Raw genomic sequence first — 15,426 nt, 5'->3', positions numbered from 1 at the left:
CAAGACGAAGGCTATTTGGCCAGGAGAATACCGACTCACGGCGAAAACGCCTATGATTTTCCATGTTCCACATGCCTCTGTCCAACGCGGTCTGACATTCTCCGCCGAGTGTAAGAGTCTCCAGCTGCATCATTGCTTGTGACAAATGGCAATAGTTGACGTGTTTCTGATGACTGAGTGATGGCTCCATGCTGCATCGATGCCACCCCTTCTTGGGCCGCCGTGTGTGGATGGGCGCTGGGGGTTTGCTCCGTGTCCGGCCCTGGCAGACGGTGCTGCCGTGTCCGTGGCGGTGTCCGGACCCTCAGACCTCCCCGAGGTTTGCCCTCTGCGGGTGTGTACCCTGGAGGGATGACTGTGCTCGGTCACATGGGAGCTCTCCTTGGCCCTCATGAAATCACAGCCACCTGCGCTCCCAGCCACCCCCGCCCCATCCCACCCTGAGGCCCCAGCAGTGTCACCCCGAGACTGGACACTCCCTCCTGATGGGTGGTGACTTTGGTCTCTGGGGCGGTACGGTGGGCCCACCCATCTCGGACCGGGTCTGGCCCCCAGCTGGCGCTGGCACTCCGTTTCTGTCCTTCGCTTGCCTGCGCCCTAGCCTCCGCCCAGAGCCCCAGCCCGCCGCCGAGCCTGAGCAGCCTGTGGCACCGCGCACCGGTGTGGCTCGCCCCGGCTCACCCGCCACCCCACCCAAATGGAGTGCTCTCCCGCCACCTTCCTCACGCCACAGCCCCCTCACTGTCACGGCCTGCCCTCTGCCTTTCCCGCCAGACTCCAGGCTCGGCCCCACCTCCGCGCCAACATCCCCCTGGAGCTCGGGCTATCCCTCACACGTCCTGCCCTGGCCTGCCCTGCCCTGCCCTGGCGTTCACCAGGGCGGCCTCCCTCTGGCTCCGCAGACCCATCCCTACCCCCACGCCCACCCCTACCTACCGCAGATCCGTCCCAGCCTCTCACATGTGCCTGGCACGGCTTCGCCGCCGCGCCCATGCTTCTGTAGAGGCCCTGCTCCAGTGGCCTGCCGATCTTTCGGCCAGGTCCCGAGGGCCCCACGCCGCCCCTTCCCGCCGGCCGTCCATGCAGACGCCCCGACCAAGCACCCCGGGGCCTGCCTCCCAGCTCCCTGCTCCCCGCCGCGCCCTCTCCGAGATCGCCCTGCCCGGGTCCCTGATCCACGTGGGCGCCCACCAGCCATGGCCCCAAGCACCTTCCTCCGATACTCTCCCCATGCACTCTGACGCCCACAGCCCGGCAGGGGCCTCGAGGAAACCTCCTTTGGCGACGGCAAGCACACGTCGGGCCACAGGGCTCCTTTCCCACAGGGGACTGGCCTTTGTGCCATCGCACCCGAGTGTGCCGCCCTCGCCGCACGTTGGTGCCTTTCTCTGCCGTCCACGTCCACTTCCCCTCCGAAGGACACAGTCCTTGAACAGACGTGAACCCCTTTGGGGATAGACGAGCCGAGACGGGGCCAAGAGGAGACTGTGGTGGAGGATCACCCTCGCGGAGAGTTCCTAGGGAAGACGATGACAGGGTGGGGAGAGGGATGGAGTGGATCCTGGATAGACAGTTTGGAGAGAATGGGAAACTATTCGATGTCGTAACTAGGGAGGGGGTGCGTGGAACAGGGCGCTCTGTGTGTGTGTGTGTGTGTGTGTGTGTGTGTGTGCCCGAGTGCCCACCTTTGGTTACGAGTGGGGGAGGGAGTCCTGGGTTAATCTTGCCTCAGTCCAGTAGGATTGAGAGCTGTGGTCAGGCAAGGGAAAGAGCATGATGGTCGGGTTGTCCTCCCTGGCAGGCATCGCTGCCTCTGGGCGACTGAACTGCTACCCGTGCCTCCCGGGCGCCGTGGTCCGCCTCCCAGAGCCCACTCAAGACCAGAACCCTCTTGGAGTCGCCAGCGGCATACGGGAGTCACAGCCAGCCCGGGACCTGGCACGCACTGGCCAAGCCGCCACAGAGTGGCTGGCATGAGAGACACGACAAGGCAGGCGTGTCCGTGGCCACGGCCCCCACTCCCAGAGGCAGATCCCCCTCGCTCACCTTCGGCTGTGGCCACCGCCCCTGCCGCTGCTGGCCCCCAGCTGCCGACCACCACAGCCCACGCCCCTACCCCAGCCCTACCCCCAGCCCTACGCGCCCGCCCTATCCAAGCCCACCTCCTCACCACCACCCACAGCAGGAGAACCAGCACAAGCCCAGGAGCATCACCGCCAACACCAGGGGCAGCAGCCGCAGCCCCTCAGGAGGGAGGGAGGCGGGGGGTGGTGGATGGGCGGCCTCAGGCGCGTCCTGGTGGAAGCGGCGCGAGGTTGCCACTGCGGCCAAAACCTTTGCCCCGCGGGACGGCGGAGGTGGCCTGAATCGTGCTTGGGCTGGACGGGCAGGGTGCCGGGGGCCTCTGGCGCAGCGCTGAGCAAGCGTAGGCTAATAAAAGGGTGGCAGGGTGTCCAGCGAGGACGTGGGCAGGTGGCAGGCGGAGAGGAAGAAGAAAGGCTTCCCTGACCGGGAATCGAACCCGGGCCGCGGCGGTGAGAGCGCCGAATCCTAACCACTAGACCACCAGGAGCGTCGGGTTCAGCCCTCGCCTGCTCCTGGTGAGCCCCGCGCCTCCATGCCAACCGCCCGCGCCACCTTGCTGCCCACACCGGCCTTGCAAGTCCAGCCGCCTGCCCTGGCCTGCCGTCTTGCTTTCAGCACCCTCAAAACACTGCGCGCGCCGCCGGCTTCTCGCACACGCGCCAGAAGCCGCGGCCAGCGGGCTGGCTCCCTGCTCCCACCTCTCTGTCCCCGAACGCCCCTGCCCGGAGGGCGCTGGAACTCAGCAAAGGTCAGCTGGCTGCGTTGGCCGGGAATCGAACCCGGTCAACTGCTTGGAAGGCAGCTATGCTCACCACTATACCACCCAACGCTCCACAGCCCGGCGGCCGCACACACGCCGGCCCCGGCTCGCCCCAGCATACTCTCGCCGCCGCCGCCTCCGCATCCCTGCCCGACGCCCGGCAGCCGGAGGCTCTGCGCCGCCGCCGGCGCCCCCAGCAGCCACGCGGCGCCCCCAGCGCGCCAGCGCTACGCCGTCGCCGGGATCCACCGGCCCCACCGCCCCAGGGCGGCGCCCCCGCCGCCTTGCGGCCCTCCGGCCCTTCGCTCCCCGCCGCGGCCCGCCAACGCCTCCGCCCTCACCCCCGGCGGGCAACGCGGGGGCACGCAGCTTCCAGCACCCAGCTGGCCAAAGCCCTACTCCACCGGGCGCTGGGCGAGGCCACTTCCCACGACGACAAGGGGACACGGGACCCACCTGCCTGCACGCGTCGCGGCGCCGTGACGAGCCGCGCGGCGTGGCCGTCGCGAGCCTACGAGCCCACTCAGGCAGCCACTGGGGGTCGGTGCGTGGGCGCGTGGCCGGGCCGCCAGATCCGGCTATGGTCGGGCAAGGCCGTGGGGTCGCCAAGGAGGCCCTCGCCCCGCCGTGGCGACCGTGCGCCCGCCGACGACAAAGGGCTCGGGCTGGAGCGCTGCTCGGGCAGAGGGGGTCGACGGGAGCTAGGCGGGCACCGCCGTTGGCCGCCCTGGCGCCTCGCCCAAAGACGGCGGAGGGGACGAAGGGCCCTCGGGGGCCTGGCGGCAGGACAGAGAGGGACCGCGGCCACCAAAAAGGGTGTGTTGCCTCCCCGTCGGGGAATCGAACCCCGGTCTCCGCGTGACAGGCGGGGATACTCACCACTATACTAACGAGGACGGCGGCGACCGTCCTGCCGCCCGGCCGCCCTCGGGCTCTCGGGCTGCCTGCCCACGCCTCCCCTTGCCCAGCACGGGCCGCCGGCCACCACGGGTCCCGACCCAACCGCGCACCAAACCAACCGCCTCGGTCACAGCGGCAGCCCGCCACCCCGACAGGGACCCGGACCCCGCGGGCACTGGACCCTCCCAGCGCGCGCCGCCTCTTGCCTCCAACGCGGGCGTTCCGCCGGGAGAAGGGGGGCGCGAGAAGGCAAGCGGGGGGCTGCGAGGACACGGTGGGCGCGCGGCCGGCCGGCGTCGGGCCAGGAGAGGCGCGGGGCGAGGAGGGGCCGGCCGCCGAGGGCCCCGGTGGCTCCGCGGCGCCAGCTGCCCGCGGAGCCAGGCGCCTCGGGCCGGCCGCCGCGCGCCGGGCTCCGTCGACCCCCACTCCGGACGGCCGCCTGCCTGCCTGCCTGCCTGCCTGGCCTGGCGTGGCGCCCCGCGCGGCCCGCCAAGGGCGCCGGTGCTCGCGCCGCCGTCGGGTCCCAGCCAGGCGAGCGGCCACGCGCCCAGCCAGGCCCGCCGTCAGGATGGCCGAGCGGTCTAAGGCGCTGCGTTCAGGTCGCAGTCTCCCCTGGAGGCGTGGGTTCGAATCCCACTCCTGACAAGCCAGCCTTTTGGCCCGCCGGACAAACGCACCCGTCCTCCCCGCGCCACTGCCTTTCTCCACACACGCCTCCCCGCCGCCACCTGCACCCCCACACCAGGAACCTTCAGTCCTTCTCAGCGCCTCTTTCCTCGCCAGCGGGCTGCACCTGCAGCTGCTGCTTTTCCTGCCTCCCTGCCTCCCCCTTGCCTACCCACCGCCCACCCTCGCCCATCCTCCCCCCTTCCACTGCCACGGCCCCGCCGCGCCCCCGCCCCGCCCCGGCCGCGCCGAAGCACGCAGCCCCCGCGGCGGTGGCAAGCCCTCCTCGCTTCGCCGGCGCTCCGACATCTGCCCGGGGAACGGCCTACTCGCCCTGGCAGCCTCGCTTCCACGGCCCGCCCCGCCAGCTCTCCGCCAGGCCGGCACCCCGTCCTCCGCGCCCGCCCCGCCGGCCCGCCTGCGCTCCCCAGCCACAGCGAGGCGGCCGAGCCCCGCCTTGCCCGCCAGGGGGGTGCCGCGTGCCCTCGACCCTTCTCCGCCGTGCGTTCTTGGCCGGGCCGCACCTGCCTGCCGCCCGCCCGGGACGCGTGCCACCCAGCCTTCCTGCTGGCCAGCGCACACCGGCCTTCCTTGCACGAGTCCGTCCCGGCAAGGGTGCTCCGCTGGGGAGGGAGCGGAAGCCCTGCGTGCCCGTCCAGCCCACCCCCCGGCGCCCGGCCCGCGCCCCCCGACCTCGGCGCCACGGCGCCCGTTCCCGTGGGAAGCCGCTGCCCCGGCCGGAGCCAAGCCCGCCCTGGCGCGCTCCCTGCCTCTCAGCCGGCAGTCCCCGAGCCAGGGGCCGCTCTGCCAAAGGGCCCCTGCTCACCACCACCTCCCCGTCAGAGCCGGACCCCGGGAGCGCGGTCGGCCAGAGCGCAGGAGCCAGGCTCACACGCCTTTTGGTCCTTGGGCCTGAGCGCGGTTCTAAGGATGGGATGCGGGGGCGGCGGGGGCGGAGGCGCTCGGAGGCCTCCCACGCTCCCGCGCTCGCGCTTCCCCGCACAGACCGAGCCCGGCGTCCCTTCCCCCGGCCGCTCTCGCACGCCCCACCCCGGCACGGCCGGAAAGCCAGCCCGCCAGGGGGACTTTGGGTCGGGACCCGGCGGTCGCTGAGAGGCACGATGGCGCGCGGGCCGCAGCGACCACGCAGCGCCTGCACCTGACAGGGATCCCGGCGCCCTCACGCGACACCGAGAGGGTCGCGGCGGCCGTGGTCGGCGCAGAAGGCGCGGGACGGGCCGAGTGGGCCCGCGTCCCGTCGCCCCGGGCTCCCTCCGAGAGCGCCGCGCCCCGGGGTCCTGCACGTGCCGGATCCTGTCTTACAGGTCGCCCGCCCGTCGTCTCCTGCTGCAACGGGGCAGAGAGATGCCCAGGGGCGAGCAGTGAGCAGTGACGGGCGGGTGGCGGCCAGCGCCTGAGGGGCAGCGACGGGCGGCGCTGGCCACCGGTGCATGGGTGGTTCAGTGGTAGAATTCTCGCCTGCCACGCGGGAGGCCCGGGTTCGATTCCCGGCCCATGCAGCCACAGCGTCCCCTTTTGTCCCACGGTGCGGCCCCACAGCCGAACTGGGTCTGCCCGCTGAAACGCGCTCGAGGCAGCGCTCCTGCAAACGCTGGCTTGCTACCTGCCGCCCGCTGCCTCTCCCACGCAGACGCCCAGGACCCCTCCCCACCTCACCCACAAAAGGCCCTGCTGCCAAGCCTTCGTGGCCCCAAACCCTGCGGGCTCAGCCGCCCGTGCGTCCAGGCACCTTTCTTGCGTGTGCTCGCGTCCTCACCCGGACCCAGCCGAGGGCTCGGGGATTGCACTGGCAGGAATACCCCACCGCTGGCAGCCGCCCGCACCACACTTCATCTCTCACAACGTCCGTCTCCAAGCTCCCTGCCTCACTCTCCCCACACCCCGAGAGAACTCAGTCCCGCTACGTTTGCACAGCCAGCAGCAAGGGAGCTGCCACATCTGGCAAGCATACCTCCCTTTGGCCTGCAGGGTCCCTGGACCATGTCTGGCAGGAGGAGTTCCAAAGAAGTCCACCAGCTGCCGGCCCTCGGCCCTCGGGCCTCGGCAGAAATCGGTTTGCAACAGCAACACCCTCACCACCTCAAACACCACCCCTTCCCCCTGAAACCCTCTTGCGCGCCTCACCTCAGCATCAGCCCTGCCCCAAGAGCACCCCCACCTCAGCCTGCAGCCTCACCGTCCCCCTACTCCCCCACATGCACCCATCCCACCCCCAGCGCCCCGCCTCCCCCATCTCCACACACCCCGCCCCCCACGCCCCGCTCCTCCCTGAGCCGTTCCAAATCCCACTCTTGTCAAGGAACCTGCCTTTGCATCTGTCCCACTGGCCGGCCTCCCCCCACCCCCCACTTCAAGCCACGGCCTGCTCCTTTTTCTGCTTCTTCGAACACGAGTAGAACGGATTCGCATTCCTGGGTGAGTCTCAGGTGCCCGGCAAAGTGATTCAGTCCCCTGTTCTTGGCCAGGTGGTCTTCCAGTGTAGGTGAAGGCGAGATACAGATACACTTCTCCTGCTGCAGAGGAAAGCTCTGTTGCTCTTCTACTGGAAGCACAGTCTTTCCTATCTCGTGATCCGACTCCCACTTCGTCCCTCCCTGCCTTTCCCCTTGGGTAGCCCTAGGTACGTTTTCGACGTCTCAAGGTCGCTTTCCCCTTTGCGCATAGATTCGTCTGTATCCGTCGTTAGAGTCCACAGAGCTTTCTCCCTATCCAAGCGACTCACTTCACTGAGCGGACCCTTCTGTGGGTCCGTCTGACCTTGCGGCCCGTGGCCGTGGCGGCTCCTTCTTGAGGGCTGCGTCATATTCCACGGTACAGATATCCCTCACCTTCTTGCGCCGGCCACGTGCCCACGGGCACTTGGGCGTTTCCCGCGGGTCTCGGGCTCCGGCACAGAGGGCCGCGGTGACCCTGGGGGATGCCTGCATCTCTCCCCGTTAGGGGTGTTTGTCTTCTGTTCCCGACGCGTGCCCAGGGTTGGCTTTCCTGGATCATGATGGAAGCTCTTCTTTTTCCTATTGCTGGACTGGTCCTCGACTGACTGACGTCGACGGAGTAGCACTTGTCCTGGAAGTGCAGTTGATCTACACCCTGGTGTCCGTTTCCGCTGTACAGCGTTGGGGTTCAGTCATGTCTGTGGCGGGGGTTGGGGGGGGGGCTTATGTGTTCAGCTCGTTTCCGTTACGGGTGATGACAGGATATGGGATCTCATTCCCTGCGGTATCCCGCGTGTCCTTGTTCCTCCTCCCCTTCCTACGCAGTACAGGTACGGTTGATCCGTTGAGCCCGGCTCTTCATTCACCCCTCGGTCCCTGACTGGGCCCTCGGGAAGCCCCAAGCGGCTTTCCTGTGTCTGAGAGTCTGTGGCTGGTTGGCCCAGGGACTCATTTGTACAACACTTTAGAGTCCACCCATCCGTGACCTTGTCTGTTTGACTTCCCTCACCAAGGGTAATATTCTGCAGCTCCAGCCGCCGTTGCTGCCAGTGACACTATCTGCCTCTTGCGGACGGCTCGGTGACATCCCATTCTCTCCCTTTCTCTGATACTGCATCTTGGTGGCTGAGCCTTTGGGGATGGGCGCTAGGGTTTTCTCCACGTCTCGGCTATGGCAAACGGTGCTGCTGTGACCCTGGGGGTTGCGTGTGTCTTTCCGAATGAAGAGGTGCGACTTTCGTGGCTGTGTACCCAGGGTGGGGTTGGCATAGCTCGCCTGTTTCCCGCTGACTTCGTTGCCTGCTGAGTTAGTTTTCTTTTGAAAGCTTACTCCGACGTCGTAGTCACGGTTGTTGCGGAAGTACAGTGGATTCCCAATATTGTGCTGGTTTCCGGTGGACGGCAGAGTGATCCTGTTTCGGCGTGTGCAGATCTCGGATGTCATATATGGTTTCAGATTCTTTTCCACTTGAGGTTACTCCAGGGCACTGACGCTTATTCCCTGTGTTGAACTGGATAACCTTGGCGCTTCTCCCTTTAGACAGGGTCCTGCGTATCTGTGCGTTGCAGCTCCGCAGTCATCCCTCCACCGCTGCCTTTCCGCTTGCGTTACCCTAAGGGGGGTTTCTGCGTGAGTCGGTTTCTCCTGGCAAATAGCTTCGTCTTGTATGATTTTCCATGTTCCACATGCCTCTGTCCAACGCGGTCTGACATTCTCCGCCGAGTGTAAGAGTCTCCAGCTGCATCATTGCTTGTGACAAATGGCAATAGTTGACGTGTTTCTGATGACTGAGTGATGGCTCCATGCTGCATCGATGCCACCCCTTCTTGGGCCCGCCGTGTGTGGATGGGCGCTGGGGTTTGCTCCGTGTCCGCGCCCTGGCAGACGGTGCTGCCGTGTCCGTGGCGGTGTCCGGACCCTCAGACCTCCCCGAGGTTTGCCCTCTGCGGGTGTGTACCCTGGAGGGATGACTGTGCTCGGTCACATGGGAGCTCTCCTTGGCCCTCATGAAATCACAGCCACCTGCGCTCCCAGCCACCCCCGCCCCATCCCACCCTGAGGCCCCAGCAGTGTCACCCCGAGACTGGACACTCCCTCCTGATGGGTGGTGACTTTGGTCTCTGGGGCGGTACGGTGGGCCCACCCATCTCGGACCGGGTCTGGCCCCCAGCTGGCGCTGGCACTCCGTTTCTGTCCTTCGCTTGCCTGCGCCCTAGCCTCCGCCCAGAGCCCCAGCCCGCCGCCGAGCCTGAGCAGCCTGTGGCACCGCGCACCGGTGTGGCTCGCCCCGGCTCACCCGCCACCCCACCCAAATGGAGTGCTCTCCCGCCACCTTCCTCACGCCACAGCCCCCTCACTGTCACGGCCTGCCCTCTGCCTTTCCCGCCAGACTCCAGGCTCGGCCCCACCTCCGCGCCAACATCCCCCTGGAGCTCGGGCTATCCCTCACACGTCCTGCCCTGGCCCTGCCCTGCCCTGCCCTGGCGTTCACCAGGGCGGGCCTCCCTCTGGCTCCGCAGACCCATCCCTACCCCCACGCCCACCCCTACCTACCGCAGATCCGTCCCAGCCTCTCACATGTGCCTGGCACGGCTTCGCCGCCGCGCCCATGCTTCTGTAGAGGCCCTGCTCCAGTGGCCTGCCGATCTTTCGGCCAGGTCCCCGAGGGCCCCACGCCGCCCCTTCCCGCCGGCCGTCCATGCAGACGCCCCGACCAAGCACCCCGGGGCCTGCCTCCCAGCTCCCTGCTCCCCGCCGCGCCCTCTCCTGGAGATCGCCCTGCCCGGGTCCCTGATCCACGTGGGGCGCCCACCAGCCATGGCCCCAAGCACCTTCCTCCGATACTCTCCCCCATGCACTCTGACGCCCACAGCCCCGGCAGGGGCCTCGAGGAAACCTCCTTTGGCGACGGCAAGCACACGTCGGGCCACAGGGGCTCCTTTCCCACAGGGGACTGGCCTTTGTGCCATCGCACCCGAGTGTGCCGCCCTCGCCGCACGTTGGTGCCTTTCCTCTGCCGTCCACGTCCACTTCCCCTCCGAAGGACACAGTCCTTGAACAGACGTGAACCCCTTTGGGGATAGACGAGCCGAGACGGGGCCAAGAGGAGACTGTGGTGGAGGATCACCCTCGCGGAGAGTTCCTAGGGTCAGACGATGACAGGGTGGGGAGAGGGATGGAGTGGATCCTGGATAGACAGTTTGGAGAGAATGGGAAACTATTCGATGTCGTAACTAGGGGAGGGGTGCGTGGAACAGGGCGCTCTGTGTGTGTGTGTGTGTGTGTGTGTGTGTGTGCACCCGAGTGCCCACCTTTGGTTACGAGTGGGGGAGGGAGTCCTGGGTTAATCTTGCCTCAGTCCAGTAGGATTGAGAGCTGTGGTCAGGCAAGGGAAAGAGCATGATGGTCGGGTTGTCCTCCCTGGCAGGCATCGCTGCCTCTGGGCGACTGAACTGCTACCCGTGCCTCCCGGGCGCCGTGGTCCGCCTCCCAGAGCCCACTCAAGACCAGAACCCTCTTGGAGTCGCCAGCGGCATACGGGAGTCACAGCCAGCCCGGGACCTGGCACGCACTGGCCAAGCCGCCCACAGAGGTGGCTGGCATGAGAGACACGACAAGGCAGGCGTGTCCGTGGCCACGGCCCCCACTCCCAGAGGCAGATCCCCCTCGCTCACCTTCGGCTGTGGCCAGCGCCCCTGCCGCTGCTGGCCCCCAGCTGCCGACCACCACAGCCCACGCCCCTACCCCCAGCCCTACCCCCAGCCCTACCGCCGCCCGCCCTATCCAAGCCCACCTCCTCACCACCACCCACAGCAGGAGAACCAGCACAAGCCCAGGAGCATCACCGCCAACACCAGGGGCAGCAGCCGCAGCCCCTCAGGAGGGAGGGAGGCGGGGGGTGGTGGATGGGCGGCCTCAGGCGCGTCCTGGTGGAAGCGGCGCGAGGTTGCCACTGCGGCCAAAACCTTTGCCCCGCGGGACGGCGGAGGTGGCCTGAATCGTGCTTGGGCTGGACGGGCAGGGTGCCGGGGGCCTCTGGCGCAGCGCTGAGCAAGCGTAGGCTAATAAAAGGGTGGCAGGGTGTCCAGCGAGGACGTGGGCAGGTGGCAGGCGGAGAGGAAGAAGAAAGGCTTCCCTGACCGGGAATCGAACCCGGGCCGCGGCGGTGAGAGCGCCGAATCCTAACCACTAGACCACCAGGGAGCGTCGGGGTTCAGCCCTCGCCTGCTCCTGGTGAGCCCCGCGCCTCCATGCCACCCGCCCGCGCCACCTTGCTGCCCACACCCGGCCTTTGCAAGTCCAGCCGCCTGCCCTGGCCTGCCGTCTTGCTTTCAGCACCCTCAAAACACTGCGCGCGCCGCCGGCTTCTCGCACACGCGCCAGAAGCCGCGGGCCAGCGGGCTGGCTCCCTGCTCCCACCTCTCTGTCCCCCGAACGCCCCTGCCCGGAGGGCGCTGGAACTCAGCAAAAGGTCGGCCCGCTGCGTTGGCCGGGAATCGAACCCGGGTCAACTGCTTGGAAGGCAGCTATGCTCACCACTATACCACCAACGCTCCACAGCCCGGGCGGCCGCCACACGCCGGCCCCGGGCTCGCCCCAGCATACTCTCGCCGCCGCCGCCTCCGCATCCCTGCCCCGACGCCCGGCAGCCGGAGGCTCTGCGCCGCCGCCGGCGCCCCCAGCAGCCACGTGGCGCCCCCAGCGCGCCAGCGCTACGCCGTCGCCGGGATCCACCGGCCCCACCGCCCCAGGGCGGCGCCCCCGCCGCCTTGCGGCCCTCCGGCCCTTCGCTCCCCGCCGCGGCCCGCCAACGCCTCCGCCCTCACCCCCGGCGGGCAACGCGGGGCACGCAGCTTCCAGCACCCAGCTGGCCAAAGCCCTACTCCACCGGGCGCTGGGCGAGGCCACTTCCCACGACGACAAGGGGACACGGGACCCACCTGCCTGCACGCGTCGCGGCGCCGTGACGAGCCGCGCGGCGTGGCCGTCGCGAGCCTACGAGCCCACTCAGGCAGCCACTGGGGGTCGGTGCGTGGGCGAGTGGCCGGGCTGCCAGATCCGGCTATGGTCGGGCAAGGCCGTGGGGTCGCCAAGGAGGCCCTCGCCCCGCCGTGGCGACCGTGCGCCCGCCGACGACAAAGGGCTCGGGCTGGAGCGCTGCTCGGGCAGAGGGGGTCGACGGGAGCTTGGCCGGGCACCGCCGTTGGCGGCCCTGGCGCCTCGCCCAAAGACGGCGGGAGGGGACGAAGGGCCCTCGGGGGCCTGGCGGCAGGACAGAGAGGGACCGCGGCCACCAAAAAGGGTGTGTTGCCTCCCCGTCGGGGAATCGAACCCCGGTCTCCCGCGTGACAGGCGGGGATACTCACCACTATACTAACGAGGACGGCGGCGACCCTCCTGCTGCCCGGCCGCCCTCGGGCTCTCGGGCTGCCTGCCCACGCCTCCCCCTGCGTAGCTCGTGGCCACCTCGGTTCCGACCCAACCGCGCACCAAACCAACCGCCTCGGTCACAGCGGCAGCCCTCGACCTTGGCATGGATTCTTAGACTGCAAAGTGACTCAGTCCACGATTCTTTTCCATGTGATTTTCCTGTTTAGGTCTAGGCGAGATACCAATACTTCTCATTTTACAGAGGAAAGCTTTGTTGCTTATCTACGCTTTAGTATTTCTTGTCTCGCTGTGATTGCCAGGCGATCGTAGTCTGCCTTTCCACTAGGGTAGCCCTACAGACATATTCTATGTCTCAAAATTCGTATGCGTTGTAGGGGGAAGGTGAGGATGTATGCTGATGTGGTGATGCTCTTGGGCCGGGCTGATGCTGCCATGAGGCACAAGGGCGGCTGAGCCCCCTGGTTTTCAGGCCACGGAGGCTTGGCATCAGGGCCTTTTATGGATGAGGTGGGTATGGGTCCTGATCGACTGCATGGGAGAGCCAGCGAGCGGCAGGTAGCAGGCTCCGTTTGCAGGAGCGCTGTCTTGAGCGGGTTTCAGCAAGCAAAACTAGCTCGGCTCTGGGACTCCACTTCGGGACCAAAAGGAGATGCTGTGGCTGCATGGGCCGGGAATCGAACCCGGGCCTCCCGCGTGGCAGGCGAGAATTCTACCACTGAACCACCCATGCACCGGTGGCCAGCGCTGCCCGTCGCTGCCCCTCAGGCACTTGCCGCCCCCCCCCCGTCATTGCTCATTGCTCGCCCGTGGGCATCTATCTGCTCCACTGGAGCAGGAGACGACGGGGGGGTGGGGGGTGGGGGGGGGCGACCTGTAAGACAGGATCCGGGCACGTGCAGGACCCCGGGGCGCGGCGCTCTCGGAGGGAGCCCGGGGCGGCGGACGCGGGCCCACTCGGCCAGTCCCACGTTTTCTGAGCCGACCACGGCCGCCGCGACCCTTTGGGTGTCGCGCGTGGGGGCCGGGAGGCGGCGCCGGGATCCCTGTCAGGTGCAGGCGCTGCGTGGTCGCTGCGGCCGCGCGCGGTCCTTCCTCTCAGCGACTCCGGGTCCCGACCCAAAGTCCCCCTGGCGGGCTGGCTTTCCGGCCGGGCCGGGGTGGGGGGTGCGAGAGCGGGCGCGGGCCGGGACGCCGGGCTCGAGCTGTGCGGGAAGCGCGAGCGCGGGAGGGCGACGCCTCCGAGCGCCTCAGCCGCCGCCCCCGTCCCGCCCGATAACGGCGCTCCGGCCGAAGGACCCAAAGGCGTGTGAGCCTGGCTCCTGCGCTCTGGCCGACCGCGCTCCCGGGGTCCGGCTCTGACGGGGAGGTGGTGGTGAGCAGGGGCCCTTTGGCAGAGCGGCTCCTGGCTCGGGGACTGCCGGCTGAGAGGCAGGGAGCGCGCCAGGGCGGGCTTGGCTCCGGCCGGGGCAGCGGCTTCCCACGGGAACGGGCGCCGTGGCGCCGAGGTCGGGGGCGCGGGCCGGGCGCCGGGGGGTGGGCTGGACGGGCACGCAGGGCTTCCGCTCCCTCCCCAGCGGAGCACCCTTGCCGGGACGGACTCGTGCAAGGAAGGCCGGTGTGCGCTGGCCAGCAGGAAGGCTGGGTGGCACGCGTCCCGGGCGGGCGGCAGGCAGGTGCGGCCCGGCCAAGAACGCACGGCGGAGAAGGGTCGAGGGCACGCGGCAGCCCCCTGGCAGGCAAGGCGGGGACTCGGCCGCCTCTCTGTGCCTGGGGAGCGCAGGCGGGCCGGCGGGGCGAGCGCGGAGGACGGGGTGCGGTCCTGGCGGGAGAGCTGGCGGGGGCGGCCGTGGAAGCAAGGCTGCGAGGGCGAGTTGGCCGTTCCCCTGGCAGAAGTCGGAGCGCCGGCGAAGCGAGGAGGGCTTGCCACCCGCCGCGGGGCTGCGTGCTTCGGCGTGGTGGGGCCGTGGGAGTGGAAGTGGAAGTTAGGCGACGATGGGCGACAGTGGGCGTGGGTGAGGCGAGGTTGCAGGAAAATCAGCAGCTGCAGCTGCAGCCAGCTGGGGAGGAAAGATGAGCGAAGGACTGAAGGTTCCTGGTGTGGGGGTGCAGGTGGCGGCGGGAGGGCGTGTGTGGAGAAAGGCAGTGGCGCGGGGAGGACGGGTGCGTTTGTCCGGCGGGCCAAAAGGCTGGCTTGTCAGGAGTGGGATTCGAACCCACGCCTCCAGGGGAGACTGCGACCTGAACGCAGCGCCTTAGACCGCTCGGCCATCCTGACGGCGGGCCTGGCTAGGCGCGTGGCCGCTCGCCTGGCTGGGACCCGACGCGGCGCGAGCACCGGCGCCCTTGGCGGGCCGCGCGGGGCGCCACGCCAGGCAGGCAGGCAGGCAGGCAGGCAGGCAGGCAGGCGGCCGTCCGGAGTGGGGGTCGACGGAGCCGGCGCGCGGCGGCCGGCCGAGGCGCCTGGCTCCGCGGCAGCTGGCGCCGCGGACCCACCGGGGCCCTCGGCGGGCCGGCCCCTCCTCGCCCGCGCCTCTCCTGGCCCGACGCCGGCCGGCGCGCGCCCACCGTGTCCTCGCAGCCCCGCTTGCCTTCTCGCGCCCCCTTCTCCCGGCGGAACGCCCGCGTTGGAGGCAAGAGGCGGCGCGCGCTGGGGAGGGTCCAGTGCCCCGGGGGTCCGGGTCCCTGTCGGGGTGGCGGGCTGCCGCTGTGACCGAGGCGGTTGGTTTGGTGCGCGGTTGGGTCGGGACCCGTGGTGGCCGGCGGCCCGTGCTGGGCAAGGGGAGGCGTGGGCAGGCAGCCCGAGAGCCCGAGGGCGGCCGGGCGGCAGGACGGTCGCCGCCGTCCTCGTTAGTATAGTGGTGAGTATCCCCGCCTGTCACGCGGGAGACCGGGGTTCGATTCCCCGACGGGGAGGCAACACACCCTTTTTGGTGGCCGCGGTCCCTCTCTGTCCTGCCGCCAGGCCCCCGAGGGCCCTTCGTCCCCTCCCGCCGTCTTTGGGCGAGGCGCCAGGGCCGCCAACGGCGGTGCCCGGCCTAGCTCCCGTCGACCCCCTCTGCCCGAGCAGCGCTCCAGCCCGAGCCCTTTGTCGTCGGCGGGCGCACGGTCGCCACGGCGGGGCGAGGGCCTCCTTGGCGACCCCACGGCCTGGCCCGGCCGCCCGCCCA

The 15,426-nt window shown here is 69.1% G+C and overlaps 11 non-coding genes across 11 annotated transcripts; 3 read left to right on the top strand and 8 right to left on the bottom strand.

The window, feature by feature from the left end:
* Positions 1-2,500: 2,500 nt before the first annotated feature.
* TRNAE-CUC lies at positions 2,501-2,572 on the bottom strand. The gene has a single exon. It is a non-coding gene; the product is annotated as a tRNA-Glu (tRNA).
* Positions 2,573-2,843: 271 nt separating this feature from the next.
* On the bottom strand, positions 2,844-2,915 carry TRNAG-UCC. The gene has a single exon. It is a non-coding gene; the product is annotated as a tRNA-Gly (tRNA).
* Positions 2,916-3,670: 755 nt separating this feature from the next.
* On the bottom strand, positions 3,671-3,741 carry TRNAD-GUC. Its single transcript has one exon. It is a non-coding gene; the product is annotated as a tRNA-Asp (tRNA).
* A 566-nt stretch (positions 3,742-4,307) lies between these two features.
* TRNAL-CAG lies at positions 4,308-4,390 on the top strand. The gene has a single exon. It is a non-coding gene; the product is annotated as a tRNA-Leu (tRNA).
* Positions 4,391-5,860: 1,470 nt separating this feature from the next.
* On the top strand, positions 5,861-5,931 carry TRNAG-GCC. The gene has a single exon. It is a non-coding gene; the product is annotated as a tRNA-Gly (tRNA).
* Positions 5,932-10,999: 5,068 nt separating this feature from the next.
* On the bottom strand, positions 11,000-11,071 carry TRNAE-CUC. The gene has a single exon. It is a non-coding gene; the product is annotated as a tRNA-Glu (tRNA).
* Positions 11,072-11,349: 278 nt separating this feature from the next.
* TRNAG-UCC lies at positions 11,350-11,421 on the bottom strand. The gene has a single exon. It is a non-coding gene; the product is annotated as a tRNA-Gly (tRNA).
* A 758-nt stretch (positions 11,422-12,179) lies between these two features.
* Positions 12,180-12,251, bottom strand: TRNAD-GUC. Its single transcript has one exon. It is a non-coding gene; the product is annotated as a tRNA-Asp (tRNA).
* Positions 12,252-12,918: 667 nt separating this feature from the next.
* Positions 12,919-12,989, bottom strand: TRNAG-GCC. Its single transcript has one exon. It is a non-coding gene; the product is annotated as a tRNA-Gly (tRNA).
* A 1,462-nt stretch (positions 12,990-14,451) lies between these two features.
* On the bottom strand, positions 14,452-14,534 carry TRNAL-CAG. The gene has a single exon. It is a non-coding gene; the product is annotated as a tRNA-Leu (tRNA).
* Positions 14,535-15,100: 566 nt separating this feature from the next.
* On the top strand, positions 15,101-15,172 carry TRNAD-GUC. Its single transcript has one exon. It is a non-coding gene; the product is annotated as a tRNA-Asp (tRNA).
* Positions 15,173-15,426: the final 254 nt, after the last annotated feature.

This window comes from Capra hircus, unplaced genomic scaffold (genome assembly GCF_001704415.2).
Source record: "Capra hircus breed San Clemente unplaced genomic scaffold, ASM170441v1, whole genome shotgun sequence".
Classification (NCBI taxonomy): domain Eukaryota; kingdom Metazoa; phylum Chordata; class Mammalia; order Artiodactyla; family Bovidae; genus Capra; species Capra hircus.
Note: the sequence above shows the minus strand (reverse complement) of the source record. Positions and strands in the feature narration are given on the sequence as shown.